The sequence below is a fragment of the Notolabrus celidotus genome, chromosome 21 (assembly GCF_009762535.1).
Source record: "Notolabrus celidotus isolate fNotCel1 chromosome 21, fNotCel1.pri, whole genome shotgun sequence".
NCBI lineage: Eukaryota > Metazoa > Chordata > Actinopteri > Labriformes > Labridae > Notolabrus > Notolabrus celidotus.
The window spans coordinates 599,508-615,871 of NC_048292.1; the positions used below are offsets into that span (position 1 = coordinate 599,508).

Below are 16,364 nucleotides of genomic sequence, written 5' to 3' on the forward strand. Positions count from 1 at the left end.
CCACAAGGTCACCAGATCCTGGTGCATGATGGGACATTTTCTGCATGATACCAAGCCTGGATCTGTGTATTGTGCATCGGGTTACAAGACATGCATTTGTAAGAAGATTTAAAGCCGTGCATTCATGTGATGTGGAACCATTCAGCTTTCCAAAGTTATGAACACATTATTATCTACAAAGATAGAACCAAGAACATGAACTGGGATTATTGAAGAGTCAAGTCAGGTAGAACAAAATGTTGTAAGGTGCAAGTGAAGCCTGCGATGTGGCCACAGACTTCCTCTTTGAAAATGACTCAACTCTTTTGACTTCTCAAACTTAAGTGTTGAACAATCAATCAAACTTTATTTATAAAGCTCTTTTCATACAATGATGTTGCAACACAAAGTGCTGTACAAAAAAAATACAAATAACAAGACCCCCCAATCCTAATCCCAACCCAGCCCCGACCCCAAAACCCACCAACAATCCTCAGAGTAAGAACACAATATATGAAACAATAATAATAAAAACAATGAAAATAAAATAAAGAAATACAAATAAAGAAGAACTGAGGAAATGCTCTCATGATATCTTAATGAGGAAACACTGGAGGTAAAATAAGATGTTAAAACTGAGAAACAGACTGAAACTGATCCTGATGCCTCTTTATGACCTTCAAAATCAAACAAGACCATCAACAACACCACTGATACCTTCTCTGTTGTCACTTTAATGCCTGAAACTGCTCTGAGGGGGGTAGGTGTCAGACCACATGATTGACATCTCACTTTAGAAACACCCTTTTTGGCTGTTTTCATTGCAAATAATCACATTGTAAGATAAGTCTAAATGTTAAAAGACAACAGGATGAGGTTATTGTCTGAAGACACTCATTTTGCATTTACAGGACAAGAGATAAGAGGTATCACTTTGTCCACAAGGGGGCGCCAGAATCAATACAAGCTAAAAGTTCCTCACAGCAGCTTTAAACTCACCAAAATAAAATACATTTCTAAGATAATAAAACACTAAAATATTAAACCATAAAAGGAAAATAAGATGCTATACTTAAAAAATAAATACAATAGAATAAAAAGTGACTAAAATTTGATCTAGATGATAAATAACAACAATGAGAACTGAACACACCTGAACCAGTTGGCACTTCAAGGTGGGATGGTAGTGTGATGGTTAGTTCTTCAACCTCTCAGAAGAAGGGTTCAAGTTCCAATCTAAGCCACGGCATTCCCAAGATGGAGCTGGAGTGTTGCAGCTTTCTGCTACCAGAGTTTGAACCCCAACTTGAATCATCCAGACTCTACTAGAAAGTCATTAAACCCTTAACCTATAAGTTTAGAATGTCCAGATGCAGAGTGTGGGGACTTTGTTTTTGATACCAATGGAGCTCTGTGGTGTAATGGATAAGACTGCTGCCTTTTAATCAAATTGCTCTGGGATCAAATCCCAAACATGAATGTTCAATTTGCCAAAACTTGTCTTTTTTTTCATTGTTTTTTTTTAAGTTATATATATTTGTCCTTTTTACCTTTATTTGATAGGAAATGTGGGGAGTAGAGAGTGAGGGAAGACATTCAGGAAATGGTCGACCAGCTGGGAATCAAACCGGCGACCCCTGCGACGACGACTGTCAATCAATCAATCAATCAATCTTTATTTGTATCGCGCCAAATCACAACAAACGTTATCTCAAGACGCTTTTACAAACATAGGAGGTCTAGACCACACTATGTCAAATTATGAACAGAGACCCAACACCAAGACAGGGTAAGACTCAGTCTGACCCCACCTTAATCCATCATGAGCATTGCACCTTGCAGTATTTAGCTAGTTACAGCGGAGAGGACAAACTTCCTTTTAACAGGCAGAAACCTCCAGCAGGACCAGACTCATGTTAGACAGCCATCATGCCTCGACTGAGTTGGGTCTGGAAAGACAGATAGAGGGGAGTAAGAGAGAGAGGTGATAGTGATGAGACGAGTCGTAGAAGCTGTTGCCGCTGGAGTCCAGATCGTCCGCAGCAGGAGGACGTCTACAGCAGCTCAGAGGAACCTACGAGACAAGGGAGCTCAGGGACTCCAGAAAGGTCTATGGTTAGTAACTTTAATGGGACAGGAAGAGTTAAAGTAAGTGATGAGGGGGTTGGGGGGAAGAAGGTGAGCTAGGATCCCAGTGTGTCAGTGTGCCAGTTCCCCCGGCAGTCTAGGCCTATAGCAGCATAACAAAAGCTGGTCCAAGCCTGATCCAGCTCTAACTATAAGCTTTATCAAAAAGGAAAGTTTGAAGCCTACTCTTAAAAGTAGAGAATGTGTCTGCCTCCCGGACCCTGACTGGTAGATGATTCCAAAGGAGAGGGGCCTGATAACTGAAGGTTCTACCTCCCATACTACTTTTAGAGATTTTAGGTACAACTAGCAAGCCTGCATGTTGGGAGCGTAGAGTTCTAGAGGGGTAATAGGGCACTATGAGCTCTTTAAGATACGAGGGTGTCTGATTTTTAAGGGCTTTGTAGGTTAAAAGAAGGATTTTAAATTCTATTCTACATTTTATTGGGAGTCAGTGTAGAGAAGCTAACACTGGAGAGATGTGCTCCCTCTTCCTAGTTTTAGTCAATACTCGAGCTGCAGCGTTTTGAACTAGCTGAAGAATCTTTAGAGACTTATTGGGGCAGCCTGATAAGAGGGAGTTACAGTAATCTAACCTGGAGGTAACAAATGCATGGACTAGTTTTTCTGCGTCGCTCTGAGATAGGAAGTGTCTAATTTTAGAAATATTGCGCAAGAGAAAATAGGCTGACCTTGAGATTGTGGCCTCTGTACGTGGGGTGCTTAGACCGCTAGGCCACCAGCACCCCCCAAAACTGGTCTTGAACAAGGAATACTCCTGTCATTTAATTCTACAACACATGCATGCTTTGGTAAGAGCCACTTCTTTGCTGCAGTGGGTGACGGTGCTCATGGGAAATGTAGTCTTCATCCTGCAGAAACATGACCGAACAACAACATGAAAGCTGTCATGAGTTGCTTTTGTTAGGATTAGTTTATTGCTCCCTCTGTGTTAAATGTGTTCTCTTTCTGTCTGTGTTTCATGTCTTGTGTTCTTCATTCCTTGTGAATGTATTTTCTTTTGTCGTAGTTCGCTCTCTTGTGTTTCCTGTTTTATTTTGTAGTTCTTGCTTCCTGTGTGTCTGGTCTAGTTTTACTTCCTGTGTTTCCCTCCTGTTTGATTGTCTCCACCTGTTCCTCGTTGTTCTCACCTGTGCCTCGTTACCCAGTGTGTTTATGTAGTCTCTGTGTTTCCTCATGGTTCAGTCTTACCTGAGTGTTCCCTTGTCTTCCTGTGCTCTGCTGTGTCCCGTGGATTTATTTATGTAAGTTTTTGTTCTTCTCTTTTCTTTTCAGTCTGCAATTTGGATCTCCTTCTTTCAGTTTTTTCATAAGAGTGACAAAAGCCTCAACTTTTACATGATACAGCTGAGGCTCAGAAACCATGTTACTGGAGTGCACAGACTTAGCCTGATGATGGCGCTCTATGGACAGGAACTTGGCATTCTTGAAGCTATGCTGTCAGCAATGCAGAAAGTATCAGCTCCAGCATGTTGTAAGGTTAGTTTTTTAAGATGCTAACCATGCAAATGCTCAATTTCTGACACCACTTATACTTCAGAAAACCGTCTTTTAGGACACAAACCCGAAGCCTTTCTCTTCTTCATCAACACATGCTGCTTTCCTTTCCTCACAGACCACAGGATAATGTTCATAGAGCCTCATTCTGCCTCCTCCGACCCTCCACAGCGTAGGTGTGTTTTCCGTTATTGACATATTGTTCTGTTTCTGTTGAGCGACGTCTGCACGGGTCGAAAATAATGGTGATAATGATTGAGGGTTAAAACGCCGCCTGCCAGACGCAGCTCGCTGTAATTCCAGGGCTGCGGCGCTGACCCCTTTATTAAATCACTACTTCGTGCTCATGCACTCGTCTCTCAAGGAAACACTGAGATAAATATGTTATGAAAGGAGAGACACAAAAGGGCTTGAAGGTGACTGTGTGCCACGAAGAGCTCGATCCTGTCTGCAGAGAAACATTCATGGAGTTTGGAAGGACTCGGTTTTCTCCTTTCAGACTCAAACTTGTTTCCAAAGAGTTTGAGACGTGATGAGCAGAGACTCAAAGTGTCAACATGCTTTAATACTCTCTACTGGAATCCAAACATCTCGCTTCACTGCTTCCTAAAGAGGAGTTTCTGCTGGTTTTGGCCCAGCTCCATTTTTGTTTTACAGGTTGGTTCAAACTGTTTTAGAATTAGTCCAGTGAAGTCAAAGTGCACCAACTTTAAGTTCTTGTTTTTGCAGCTAACAGGCTGAAAGTGTTTCAAAATGACTGACCAGATAGACCTTTCTGTAGAGTGAGAGGCTTTTTTTAACCCTTTACAGCTGCTGTATAAAACATGGATGTAGTCTCAGTGACGTCACCCTCTGATTCCTGAGGATGAGTTTGTGAAGCCAAATAACAGCGACTGCAATGTTGGAAATACTGACTCAACGTAACTTGTGTTCAACCTAGAAACAAGCAAAGAGGTGGACTAAGATGAGACCGCTGATTTGGCACCGCCACCTACTGTGTTGGAGTTGTATTAGATGTTTAACAGCACGTTACATTTACAGTGAAGTAATGAATTCTGGGAGGATACCGAGGCGTTCCCAGACCAGCTGAGAGATATAATCTCACCAGCGTGTCCTGGGTCTTCCCCGTGGCCTCCTACCAGACGGACACGCCCGAAACACCTCCCCAGGGAGACGTCCGTGAGGCATCCTGACCAGATGCCCGAACCACCTCATCTGGCTCCTCTGGATCCGGAGGAGCAGCGGCTCTACTTTGAGTCTGAGCTCCTGACCCTCTCTCTAAAACTGAGCCCAGACACCCTGCAGAGAAAGATCATTTCAGCCACTTGTATTCACGGTCTTGTTCTTTCGGTCACTACCCACAGTGATCGTGATCACAGGTGAGGGTTGGGACGTAGATTTACCGGTAAATGCATAACCCTTAGCTTTGATATGATTGAAACAGATGAGAAGAGGCGCTGTTGGCCTACCGGTTTAATTGCACGGCCTATGAACAGAGGCTATAGTCCTTCTCCCAGCGTCCCATTTCCTGGATGTCTTCCCCCGCTCTCTTCTTCCCACATTTCCTGTCTCTCTTCAGCTGTCCTGTCAAATCAAGGTGAAAATTCACAAAAAATAACTTACAAAAAAAACTAATGAGTAAAAAAAAAGAAACCCTGGTATAGTTTGTACAAATACATGAATAAGCTATTCAAACCAAAGCTGTAAATATGTGTCTGTGCATTTTAGAATGGGTGTTAATGGGGCTGCTTGGCTTCTGCAGCCAGCCTCTAGTGGACAGTAGTGGAACTGTGTTTCTTTAGCTTCACTTTTCAACACACCACTGATATATCAGTTGCCAAAACCATCTATTCAACCTTGCAGTGAATGGAAACTCCTGATCTACCTCTACTCACATCTGTTAGCTTGTTTGTGTTGGTTTGGGAGCTGCAGAATGGTTTGATGAGTCATGCATTAACACAAAAACAAAAAGAAGCTGCAGCAGAAAAGCACCTCCTGTGTTCTGCATTCAAAATGTGCATCTTAACATTAAACCTATCAGGCTGTGTCTGCAGGAGAACACATCTGAACCTCTCAGTGGTGGAAAGAGCTTTTAGTTGCCGTGCTCTGATCGGCCGTTTGTTTCTAATGTTGCAGCCGTCGCTCGCTGGAAATATGCATTAACTTAATTACACATCTATATATGTTAAAATGCATAACCCAGGTAACAAAAATAAACCTCCATCAGGCAGGTAAATGTCATCCCTGCATGTGAGGAGTGAAAAACAAGAGCAGAACTCCACCCTGACACTGCCTGCCTGCTTTTAAAGGCCAAATATTGCCCCCATACATCATCCCACCGACACAGACGCCATCAATCTGAGCAGGCAGTGTCGCGCTCAGAGCGAGTGAATGAAAAAAAGGTGGAAGGTTACACAATGAAGGCAGTGGGATGCAAATTGAATAGCATGTGACAGTGGCAGGGTATAATGAGCCACAGTGCATTTACTGTAGGTTGTTATTTAAAAAGGCTGACGTTGTTTTCATGCTGCACGCCCACGCCACTCTCTTCATTTCTACCCGTGTAAAAACCCTTTCCTCCTGGAGTCGGCGTAATGACGCCTCAGAAGAGACTAACAGTGCGGCGTTCACAGAGGAGGGACGGGGGAGGCGATGATCCAACACAGCAGACACTGACACAGGAAAGCTTTGACTCTCTAACAATGAGAGAAACACGTCGCAGTGAGTTCATTTGAATAAGAAGACGAGAGTCCAGAGAAGGAGAAACCTGCAGCAGACGTTTGAGCTTCAGCTAACTGTACTCACTGACACGCCAATCCATCTTCCTGTCTGAACGCCACGCAGGACTGGAACCGCGTATTGATTGGAGGGAATCATACAGAGCCAGGTTCATCTTCTCCCCAATTATGGACAAAACAAATTGAGCAATTCCACGAGTCCATTAGGCGCCAAAAAGAATATCTCTCTTACGTCGATACGAGACTTGTTAAGAAGTCGACCAATAAGCTGAGAGAGATTAATTACCCTGCCGTCTGAACGCGTCCCTCTGCTGAACGTGTTCTTTGTAAGGATGGAGGAATGAGTCGACTGGTAGAGAAGGCGAAGTGTGACTTATAGTATCAGGGTTTAGTGATGACTGAAGGGGTTAAATCCTGAGGTTTTTAACCCTTAACAACTCCTAATCCTTGTCCTAAACTCTGGGGAAGGTCAGTGTTTTCATACAGGAGTCTCTCTGAAATATGAAGCCAAATCACAAAAACTGCAGTACCACAAACAGCCACTAGAGGTCGGTTTCAAAAGCGAGGCAACCTCCATAGAGCTCCATGTTAAACACAAAGCTTTACAGCAGATCAAACATTTTTAAAGACTGATTTGGGATCGTGTTTTACATAATATCGCTTCTTCCTGGAGTGGAATGGATGAATGTGGTCTTTGTGATGTCACCCTGTTTTGAAGCTGATGGTCGGCGGCGGCGGCGGCCATATTGGAAATGCTAAACTCAACCTAACTTCTGTGGAGTTAGTGTGAGGTAAAGAGGCGGGCCTTTAGCCTCCTCGCTAACAGCTACAGTGTTCCCGTCTGTCATTCAAGTCAGCCACGCCCTTATATGGGCAAAACTTGTAATCTTTTTTTATTTAAGGAAAGAAAATAAAAAATAAATAAATACACATAAAGGAATGAATCAATTAAAATAAAATAAATTAAATAAATTAAATTAAAGAAGTAATAATAGTAAATATATATATATTTAAAAAAATGTAATCTTAATATCTTCAAAAATAATAAGTTATTAGGGCCCTGTCCTCAAATAAAGGCAAAAGTCCCCAAAATGTAACTTAAAAAAAAAGGTAATTAGTTATAGAATATGAGCTCTTCAGATCTGAACTGTTTTTTGAACCAGAATGTAAACATGTTTATTTCTGCTGTAAAGATCGTCTCTTTGAATGGGTGTGTATGTGGTTTCCTGTGTTTCTGCAGCCAGCCTCTAGTGGACGCTCAAGGAACTGCAGTTTCTATATATATAAATATATTTATTGGGGCGTTTCTGCCTTTGTTTGATAGGACAGTCGAGGAGAGACAAGAAATGTGGGGAGTAGAGGGTAGGAGAAGACATGTAGGAGATGGTCGACTGGCCGGGAGTTGAACCGACGACCTCTGCGACGAGGACTATAGGCTCTATGTGGGGCGCTAAGACCGCTAGGCCACCAGCACCCCTAAACTGTTTTTTGAACCAGGCTGTAAAATTGTTTATTTCTGCTGTAAAGATCGTCTTCTTTGAATGGGTGTGTATGTGGTTTCCTGTGTTTCTGCAGCCAGCCTCTAGTGGACACTTGAGGAACTGCAGTTTTTAACACTTCTGCACCTGCTCCATATATTTTTTTTAACTATTTTTTTTAATAAAGTTATATTTCTGGGCTTTTCCTCCTTCATTTACAGAGGAGAGGACAGTGGACACTGTAGGAAACTGGGACAGAGTCAGGGAGCGACATGCAGGGAAAAAGGCAGCAGGCTGGATTCAAACCTGGTCTGCCCGCTCCATGGGCACCTTAACCACTGGTCTAAGTCCCAGCCCATTAGCTTTATACTGCAAGACCGGAGGTTGCTGCTTGGGGTATTGGGGAGTATAATCCTCAACCTGGCCTCAAATGTTTTGGAAGTGTAGTCGTTTTTGTCAGGCGTAGATCAAGATAAGATTTGATCATGGGAGGGATTTTAGATTTCCAGAATGAGGGGACATGGTTGTAGTTTTTTGTGGAGAGTCGGCCTTTTCAAACAACTGCAGGAAAACATCAAGAGCTGTAAGACAGAACCAAAATAGTGCAGCTGCATGTGAAACAAAAACCAGTAAGCTAACGAAGCTAACACCCTGCAGGGAGCTGAAGTTAAAAACAGACGATACTTCCTGCTGTTTTATGACCACAAGAAATACCTTAACTTTCATTTAATCCATTTAAATGTTCTCTTTTTAAGATCATATATATCTAAAACCTCTCTTGGAATGAAAATATGTGACCAAACGTTTGATTCAGGACTTTAAAATGCAGGAAACACGCCTGCTACATCCAATCTGTGTGTCTCTCTCAAACAGGAAACCTTCTCCCTGATGTTGACGTCCTCATCAGAGAGATGAACCCGTCACTCTGCCCGTGTTGCTGCCTTGCTCTGCACATTAACCGGGACAGGCAGGAGGAGGAACCACGTAAAGTCGCCCATGCAGAGCGAGTGTTTGAAGGTATCTGGAGAAAATGGCGTGGGTGCCTGCAGAGCGCCGTGAAACAAAGAGCAGGTAGATTGATGATTGATTAGCTGAGGCTGTCTGGCTGACTGAGACTCATTGGCAGCCGTCACTTTGATGAATTACACTGCTGAGAAAAACACACTGCACTCTGATTACTGCCAGCAAGAGTGTGTGTGTGTGTGTGAGCGCGAGTGTGTGTGGTGGTGGGGTTGATGGCCTGTATATATCCTCTGTTAGGACGTGTTTGTATGAAGAGTGCATGCATGATGAACGGCGGTGGATTGCTCTGCTGGGATTGTTTTAAGCCCGTGTTGCGGCCGCTGTTGTTTCCATGCTAATCGGCCTCCTGTGCGTCCACGGTTACACGCCCCAAAAACTCTGGTTTAGTATTCCGCCTGAGGAGGAGGCTCATCCCCGCCTGTCTGGCCCAAGGTCCTACACCACCCGTATACTGAAGGCGATTTGTTCATATTTAACAAGCTGGATGGCAGGAGCGTACGTATTCATCGGTCCTTAGCTCCACCTGCCGCCGTACGCTCTGAATAATTTACCCTGATGAAGACCAAGCTTTGTTTGTCTGATCACACACACACACACACACACACACACACACACACACACACACACACACACACACACACAGAGAGGATCTGAATCAAGCATCAAAATTAAAATTTCTTTAAACATTTCAGAGGCCGATGAAAAACCAGACCTACATCCATGGGGCGCCGTTTGTAAAGTTGTGCACACTGAAAGTTACAGCAACAATTCTCATCATTTAGCTCCAAAATGTCATAAAAATTAAAAGTGCATTTTTAAAAGTCACTTTTTTAACATATTTAGAGGAAAATTTGTGATTTACATTTAGATTTAAAGTTAAACTTTAAAATTTGTATTTATATTTAACATTTAGATTTTTATTTAACATTTATATTTATATTTAAAATTTAAATATATATTTAACATTTATATTTTTATTCAACATTTATATTTATATTTAACATTTAGATTTATATTTAGCATTTGTATTTTTATTTAACATTTATACTTATATTTAATATTTAGATTTATATTCAAAATTTATATTTATATTTAACTTTCAGATTTATATTCAGCATTTAGATTTATATTTAAAATGTTATTAATATTTAGCATTTATATTTATATTTAACATTTATATTTATATTTAACATTGATATTTATATTTAACATTGATATTTATATTTAACATTGATATTTATATTTAACATTGATATTTATATTTAACATTTAGATTTTTATTTAACATTTAGATTCATATTTAACATTGATATTTATATTTAACATTGATATTTATATTTAACATTTATATTTATATTTAACATTTATATTTATATTTATATTTCACATTTAGATTTATATTTAACATTTAGATTTAACATTTATATTTAACATTTAGATTTAACATTTAGATTTATATTTAACATTTAGATTCATATTTTATATTTAACATTTATGTTTATATTTCACATCTAGATTTATATTCAGCATTTAGATTTAACATTTAGATTTAACCTTTAGATTTAACATTTAGATTTAACATTTAGATTTAACATTTAGATTTATATTCAACATTTAGATTTAACATTTAGATTTATATTTAACATTTAGATTTAACATTTAGATTTAACATTGATATTTATATTTAACATTTATATTTATATTTAACATTTAGATTCATATTTTATATTTAACATTTATATTTATATTTCACATCTAGATTTATATTCAGCATTTAGATTTAACATTTAGATTTAACATTTAGATTTAACATTTAGATTTAACAGTGATTTTAACACAATATATTTTTCACAACAAAATTAAAAGTGAAGATCATAAATTTTCCTCTAAATGTGATTTTTTTTAAAAAGTAACTTTTAAAAATCGCTCACATTTTGGAGCTAAATGTGGAGCTGTTTATTTTCATTGTGCTTAACTTTACAAACACTGTATATAGATCCGGGTTTGGATCTGCTGACTGAAGTATTTTTAAATGTGTTTATGAGAGAGTCACATGGATGAAGGTGACTGAGGATGACGTCGCTCTTATTTTGAAAGTTTGACCTCCAGGTTTTGATTTCACTTCCTGTAACAGACATTTAAAAGAAACACACGACATCATTTGTTACTCAGTCATGAGTGTTTCCTCTCTCCAGCTCTGCCTGTGAGGAAAGTTTGGACCCTCTGTAATCCCTCCTCCAGACGTCCTTGATGCAGCCTGACCTGAACACCCAGTGCCGGTCTGACCCCAGACCGTCCTCCTCTCTGGCTCTCCGCCCGAGAGGTCGACGCAAGTTCTGCTGAAAAAGGAGAATCCACGCTCTGTAATATCATACGTGCGGTTATTTATTTCTGAGTGTGTGGATGCTGCTTTCATCTGTGACCTGTCCTCTGAGCCATGCAGGATAAACACCACCAAGCAATAAATCAAAGGGAAGGTGTTCAAAGGGGGAGCAGAGAATATACCAGAGACACAGAACAGTGTTTGTTTCAGTGTGAAACAAAGGAAGTGTTTAATAAACTCAAACAGAACTTACTCTGCCTCAGAGACTGAAGACTCATAAAGAGTCACAGGTTAGGGATCAGAAACAGGAGAGGAGGAGAGTTCATTAAAGGCCTGATGAGGAAGAATGATGCACGGCAAGTTCTCCATATACTATAGATGTTTATGAAAATGCATGTTGGTAAATTTCAGAAAAAGCTCTTTGCATGACAAAATACTGAACTAGTTTGCAGTTTTAAATGTTTGGAATCAGAAACGTGCAACTAAGTGAAGACAGGAAGTGTCATTTCTCTGCTCTGCTGCATCTGCTGCAAGCTCAATCAAGACAAGGGCGCCCTCTGGTGGTCAGTGTGTTAACAGCAGGCCACATTAAGACAGAAGGAAGCTCTGAGACCCCTGCAAACTTGTCAGTTTCTCTGATTTGACTAGCTATAGGTATGTGTTTATGACATGGTGGCAATATTTTTCTTATTTACTTATTTCTACTTCTCTTCTTCCTAATGTAAATGTCTTTATATAATCCACTCTTAGTGTACTATTTTAAATGTCTAATGTGTTACATAGCAAGATCTATGTTTGATTTAATTCTCTTCTGTTTGTGGAAAATCAATAAAACTGTTTTTAAAAAAATGTAAAACATTTTTTGTTTAATTCTGTAAACTACTGACAACATTTCTCCCAAATTCCAAATAAAAATAAAAATATTTAGAGCATTTATTTGCAGAAAATGCCAAATAGTCAAAATATCAAAGATGCTGTGTTTTCAGACTTCAAATAATACAAAGTTCATATTCTAAACAACACAAAACTAAAGTTTCAACTTAGGAAAAGTTTGGAAATCAATATTTGATGGAATGATTTTCAATCACAGCTTTCCCGCTGATACCCGTCTGCTTGTGGGTGAATCTGTCTCCTCTCAGCATGAGGTCACACTGACCTCCAACAAACAAGCTCCGCCCCCAGGAAGTGTTCACAGGAGTCAAAGTTAGACTTCCTTCCTGTTTTCAGATGCATGAACTCAACTTTATAACTCTATCTGCACAGTTTGTAAGAAGCAGGGATCATAAAGCTGCAAAGATCGATGATGTGTGAGGGAGGGAGCAGATCATATTTACTCCAGTGTTTATATCTTTAAGGAGTGTTTGACATTTAAGGAACAACTTCTCTCTTAAAGGGAGTTACATTAGAGAATTAAGACCCTCGTCGTGTCCGTGCATCAAGAATGAGCAGGAGAATGTTTGGCTACATGATTCCTCATCAGTGATCGTTCCATGGTGATGGATTCTTCTCTGCCTGTTCTTATCTGTCCTCATTCAGCTCTCCTTCTTCTCTGAGCTCTGCAGTTCACACACCTTTAAAAAGAAACTAATGTCTCAACTTTGAACCCTGCTGCTATCATCACCACCGCTCAGGGTTTAACTTTCTTTAAGTCTTCAAAGTTTTGATGTTGGGTTAGCTCGGCCTCTTTGTGCAGGAAACCAAACAAGATGTCATAAAGATTTAGAGTGCATTTTTAAAAGTCACTTTTTTAACATATTTAGAGGAACATTTGTGATTTACATTTAGATTTAAAGTTAAACTTTAACATTTGTATTTATATTTAACATTTATATTTTTATTTAACATTTATATTTATATTTAAAATTTAAATATATATTTAACATTTATATTTTTATTCAACATTTATATTTATATTTAACATTTAGATTTATATTTTTATTTAACATTTATACTTATATTTAATATTTAGATTTATATTCAAAATTTAGATTTATATTTAAAATGTATATTAATATTTAGCATTTAGATTTATATTTAACATTGATATTTATATTTAACATTGATATTTATATTTAACATTTAGATTTATATTTAACATTGATATTTATATTTAACATTTAGATTTATATTTAACATTTAGATTTATATTTAACATTGATATTTATATTTAACATTGATATTTATATTTAACATTTAGATTTATATTTAACATTTAGATTTATATTTATATTTAACATTGATATTTATATTTAACATTGATATTTATATTTAACATTGACATTTGTATTTTACATTGATATTTATATTTAACATTTAGATTTATATTTAACATTTAGATTTATATTTATATTTCACATTGATATTTATATTTAACATTGATATTTATATTTAACATTGATATTTATATTTAACATTTAGATTTATATTTAACATTTAGATTTATATTTATATTTCACATTAAGATTTATATTTAACATTTATATTTAACATTTAGATTTAACATTTAGATTTAACATTGATATTTATATTTAACATTTAGATTTATATTTAACATTTATATTCATATTTTATATTTACCATTTAGATTTATATTTCACATATAGTTATATATTGAGCATTTAGATTTAACATTTAGATTTATATTCAACATTTATATTCAACATTTATATTTAACATTTATATTTAACATTTATATTTATATTCAACATTTAGATTCAACATTTATATTTAACATTTATATTTATATTATATATATAAGATCAACTCTATGGTGTAATTCAGCTAACTTTAAGAACTTACACTTCATTTGCACGCTGCACAGTAACATCACAGCGCTCCAACATGTCATCATTTCCATACAGAGGGATTCTGGGAGGAACAATCTGCACAGAGAGGGGAACAACTGTGGTTTGATGTCTACAAGTTCTGACAACCCTAAATAATTGTGACTGCAGCGCTTCAGAAACGTGACTCCTCGTGCGTTTAACTGTGTAATTATGTTGTGCAGCGATGGAGTGACAGCGGAGGCAGAGTTTGACCTTTAGCTGACACATGTCTCAGAGAAGGATTCATTAAAGCACCAAACTGTCGCCCACGCTGACCTGGACGTACGCCTTCATGTGGATTATGACAACCTGAGCTGCTTTGTTCCCCCTCCTCTCCTCCTCTCCTCCTCTCCTCCTCTCCTCCTCATCCTCAAACCTGCCCGAGTCTCATCTGTGTGAGATAATGATTAAAAATGGAACTAATTTCCTTTAATCCACAGGAATCACGGCGTGAATCACGGCGCGCTCCGATTGGCGTCCTTTCATTAGCGTCAGACTGCTGTCGAATAACAGGCTCCACCGAGCAGAACAATCCAATAAAGGAAGTTCTGAGCGTTTATTAAATGTTTCCTGTCTCCTGCCGTCTCCGCCGTCTTTCTAACAACCTTCAAATGTCAGAGGGAAACACAAACGCAGAGTCGACTCCTCACTGATGAATGATGATCGAATTTAACGTCTTTGTTCATCAAAGTTTTTTTAATCTTAATTTTGATTTATTGCTTCGTTTCTAAAACTCAAACTTTTCAGAATAAAAGTCCCCAAAAGGTGGCAGCAACACATCAACATGAGAGGTGTGTGTGTGTGTGTGTGTTTGTATTTGTGTTTATGTGGGGACACATGACAGACACTCAGAGGGAGGACCTTTCCCAAAAATTAGAAACATTATGTCACAATTTAAAATTTCTCCTGAGTGGACTCTGCTACATTAAATTTTATAATGTGACATTACATATTTCCAATTTTCTAGGAATGTCCCCACGTCATCTTCATCCGTCCCCACAATCATAGAAATTAAAGAACTCACACACTTTTGGGGACGTTGAATTGAAGAAGTCAGGGTCCTGCTGCTGCAAAAATTAAGATTTAACTTAGACGTCAATTCAATTTTTATAGAGTAGAATGTATTCGGTGGAGAGTCGTTGAGTCAGTGAAAAATTCTTGTTAGTTGAAAAGTTTTGGCATTTTAACACACTGTAAAATATTTTGGAAAATGAGGACAATTTTTTTTCTGGAAAGCGTACAATAGTGAGTATTACAGGGTCATTAAAAAATAAAAATTTAAATATATGTATGGAGCCAGAAGAGAGGAGTGACTTCTGAGAATAAACTCATTAAAATTGTGAGAAAAGAAATGCAATTTTTTGAGAAAAAGTCCTAAATTGTGAGAGTATAAAGTTCTATTTTTTTTTTTGATTAAAAAGGTGCAAATTTGTAAACATAACAATTCTAAAAGTTTTGAAATATTGTCGCAAATTTGTGGAAAAAAATGCACATTTTTGAGATTATAGAGCTGCAAGTTGTGACCAAAAAAGTCACATTTGTGAAAAAATTAAATAAATTGTGAGAAAAAAGTCCCAAATTTGTGAGAGTATAATGTCCTAAATCTTTTTGATTATAAAGTTGCAAATTTGTGAGAATAAAAATCACAATTTCTTTAAATATTGTTGCAAATTTGAGGAAGAAAAACACATTTTTTAATCTTAATTTTGATTTATTGCTTCGTTTCTGAAACTCAAACTTTTCAGAATAAAAGTCCCCAAAAGGTGGCAGCAACACGCCAACGTGTGAGAGGTGTGTGTGTGTGTGTGTGTGTGTGTTTGTATTTGTGTTTATGTGGGGACACATGACGGACACTCAGAGGGAGGACCTTTCCCAAAACATTATGTCACAATTTAAAATTTCTCCTGAGTGGACTCTGCTACATTAAATTTTATAATGTGACATTACATATTTCCAATTTTCTAGGAATGTCCCCACGTCATCTTCATCCGTCCCCACAATCATAGAAATTAAAGAACTCACACACTTTTGGGGACGTTGAATTGAAGAAGTCAGGGTCCTGCTGCTGCAAAAATTAAGATTTAACTTAGACGTCAATTCAATTTTTATAGAGTAGAATGTATTCGGTGGAGAGTCGTTGAGTCAGTGAAAAATTCTTGTTAGTTGAAAAGTTTTGGCATTTTAACACACTGTAAAATATTTTGGAAAATGAGGACAATTTTTTTTCTGGAAAGCGTACAATAGTGAGTATTACAGGGTCATTAAAAAATAAAAATTTAAATATATGTATGGAGCCAGAAGAGAGGAGTGACTTCTGAGAATAAACTCATTAAAATTGTGAGAAAAGAAATGC

At 37.8% G+C, this 16,364-nt stretch overlaps 1 long non-coding RNA gene across 3 annotated transcripts; it reads left to right on the top strand.

Annotated features, from left to right (window-relative positions):
* Positions 1-3,263: 3,263 nt before the first annotated feature.
* LOC117805052 lies at positions 3,264-11,438 on the top strand. 3 transcript variants are annotated; one of them, XR_004629328.1, is made up of 5 exons: positions 3,264-3,371; positions 3,475-3,606; positions 3,743-3,800; positions 8,714-8,911; positions 11,059-11,438. It is a non-coding gene; the product is annotated as an uncharacterized LOC117805052 (long non-coding RNA). The 3 variants fall into 3 exon arrangements; XR_004629327.1 differs by lacking the exon at positions 3,743-3,800; XR_004629326.1 differs by lacking the exons at positions 3,475-3,606; positions 3,743-3,800 and having other exon boundaries at positions 3,266-3,371.
* The last annotated feature ends 4,926 nt before the right edge of the window (positions 11,439-16,364 follow it).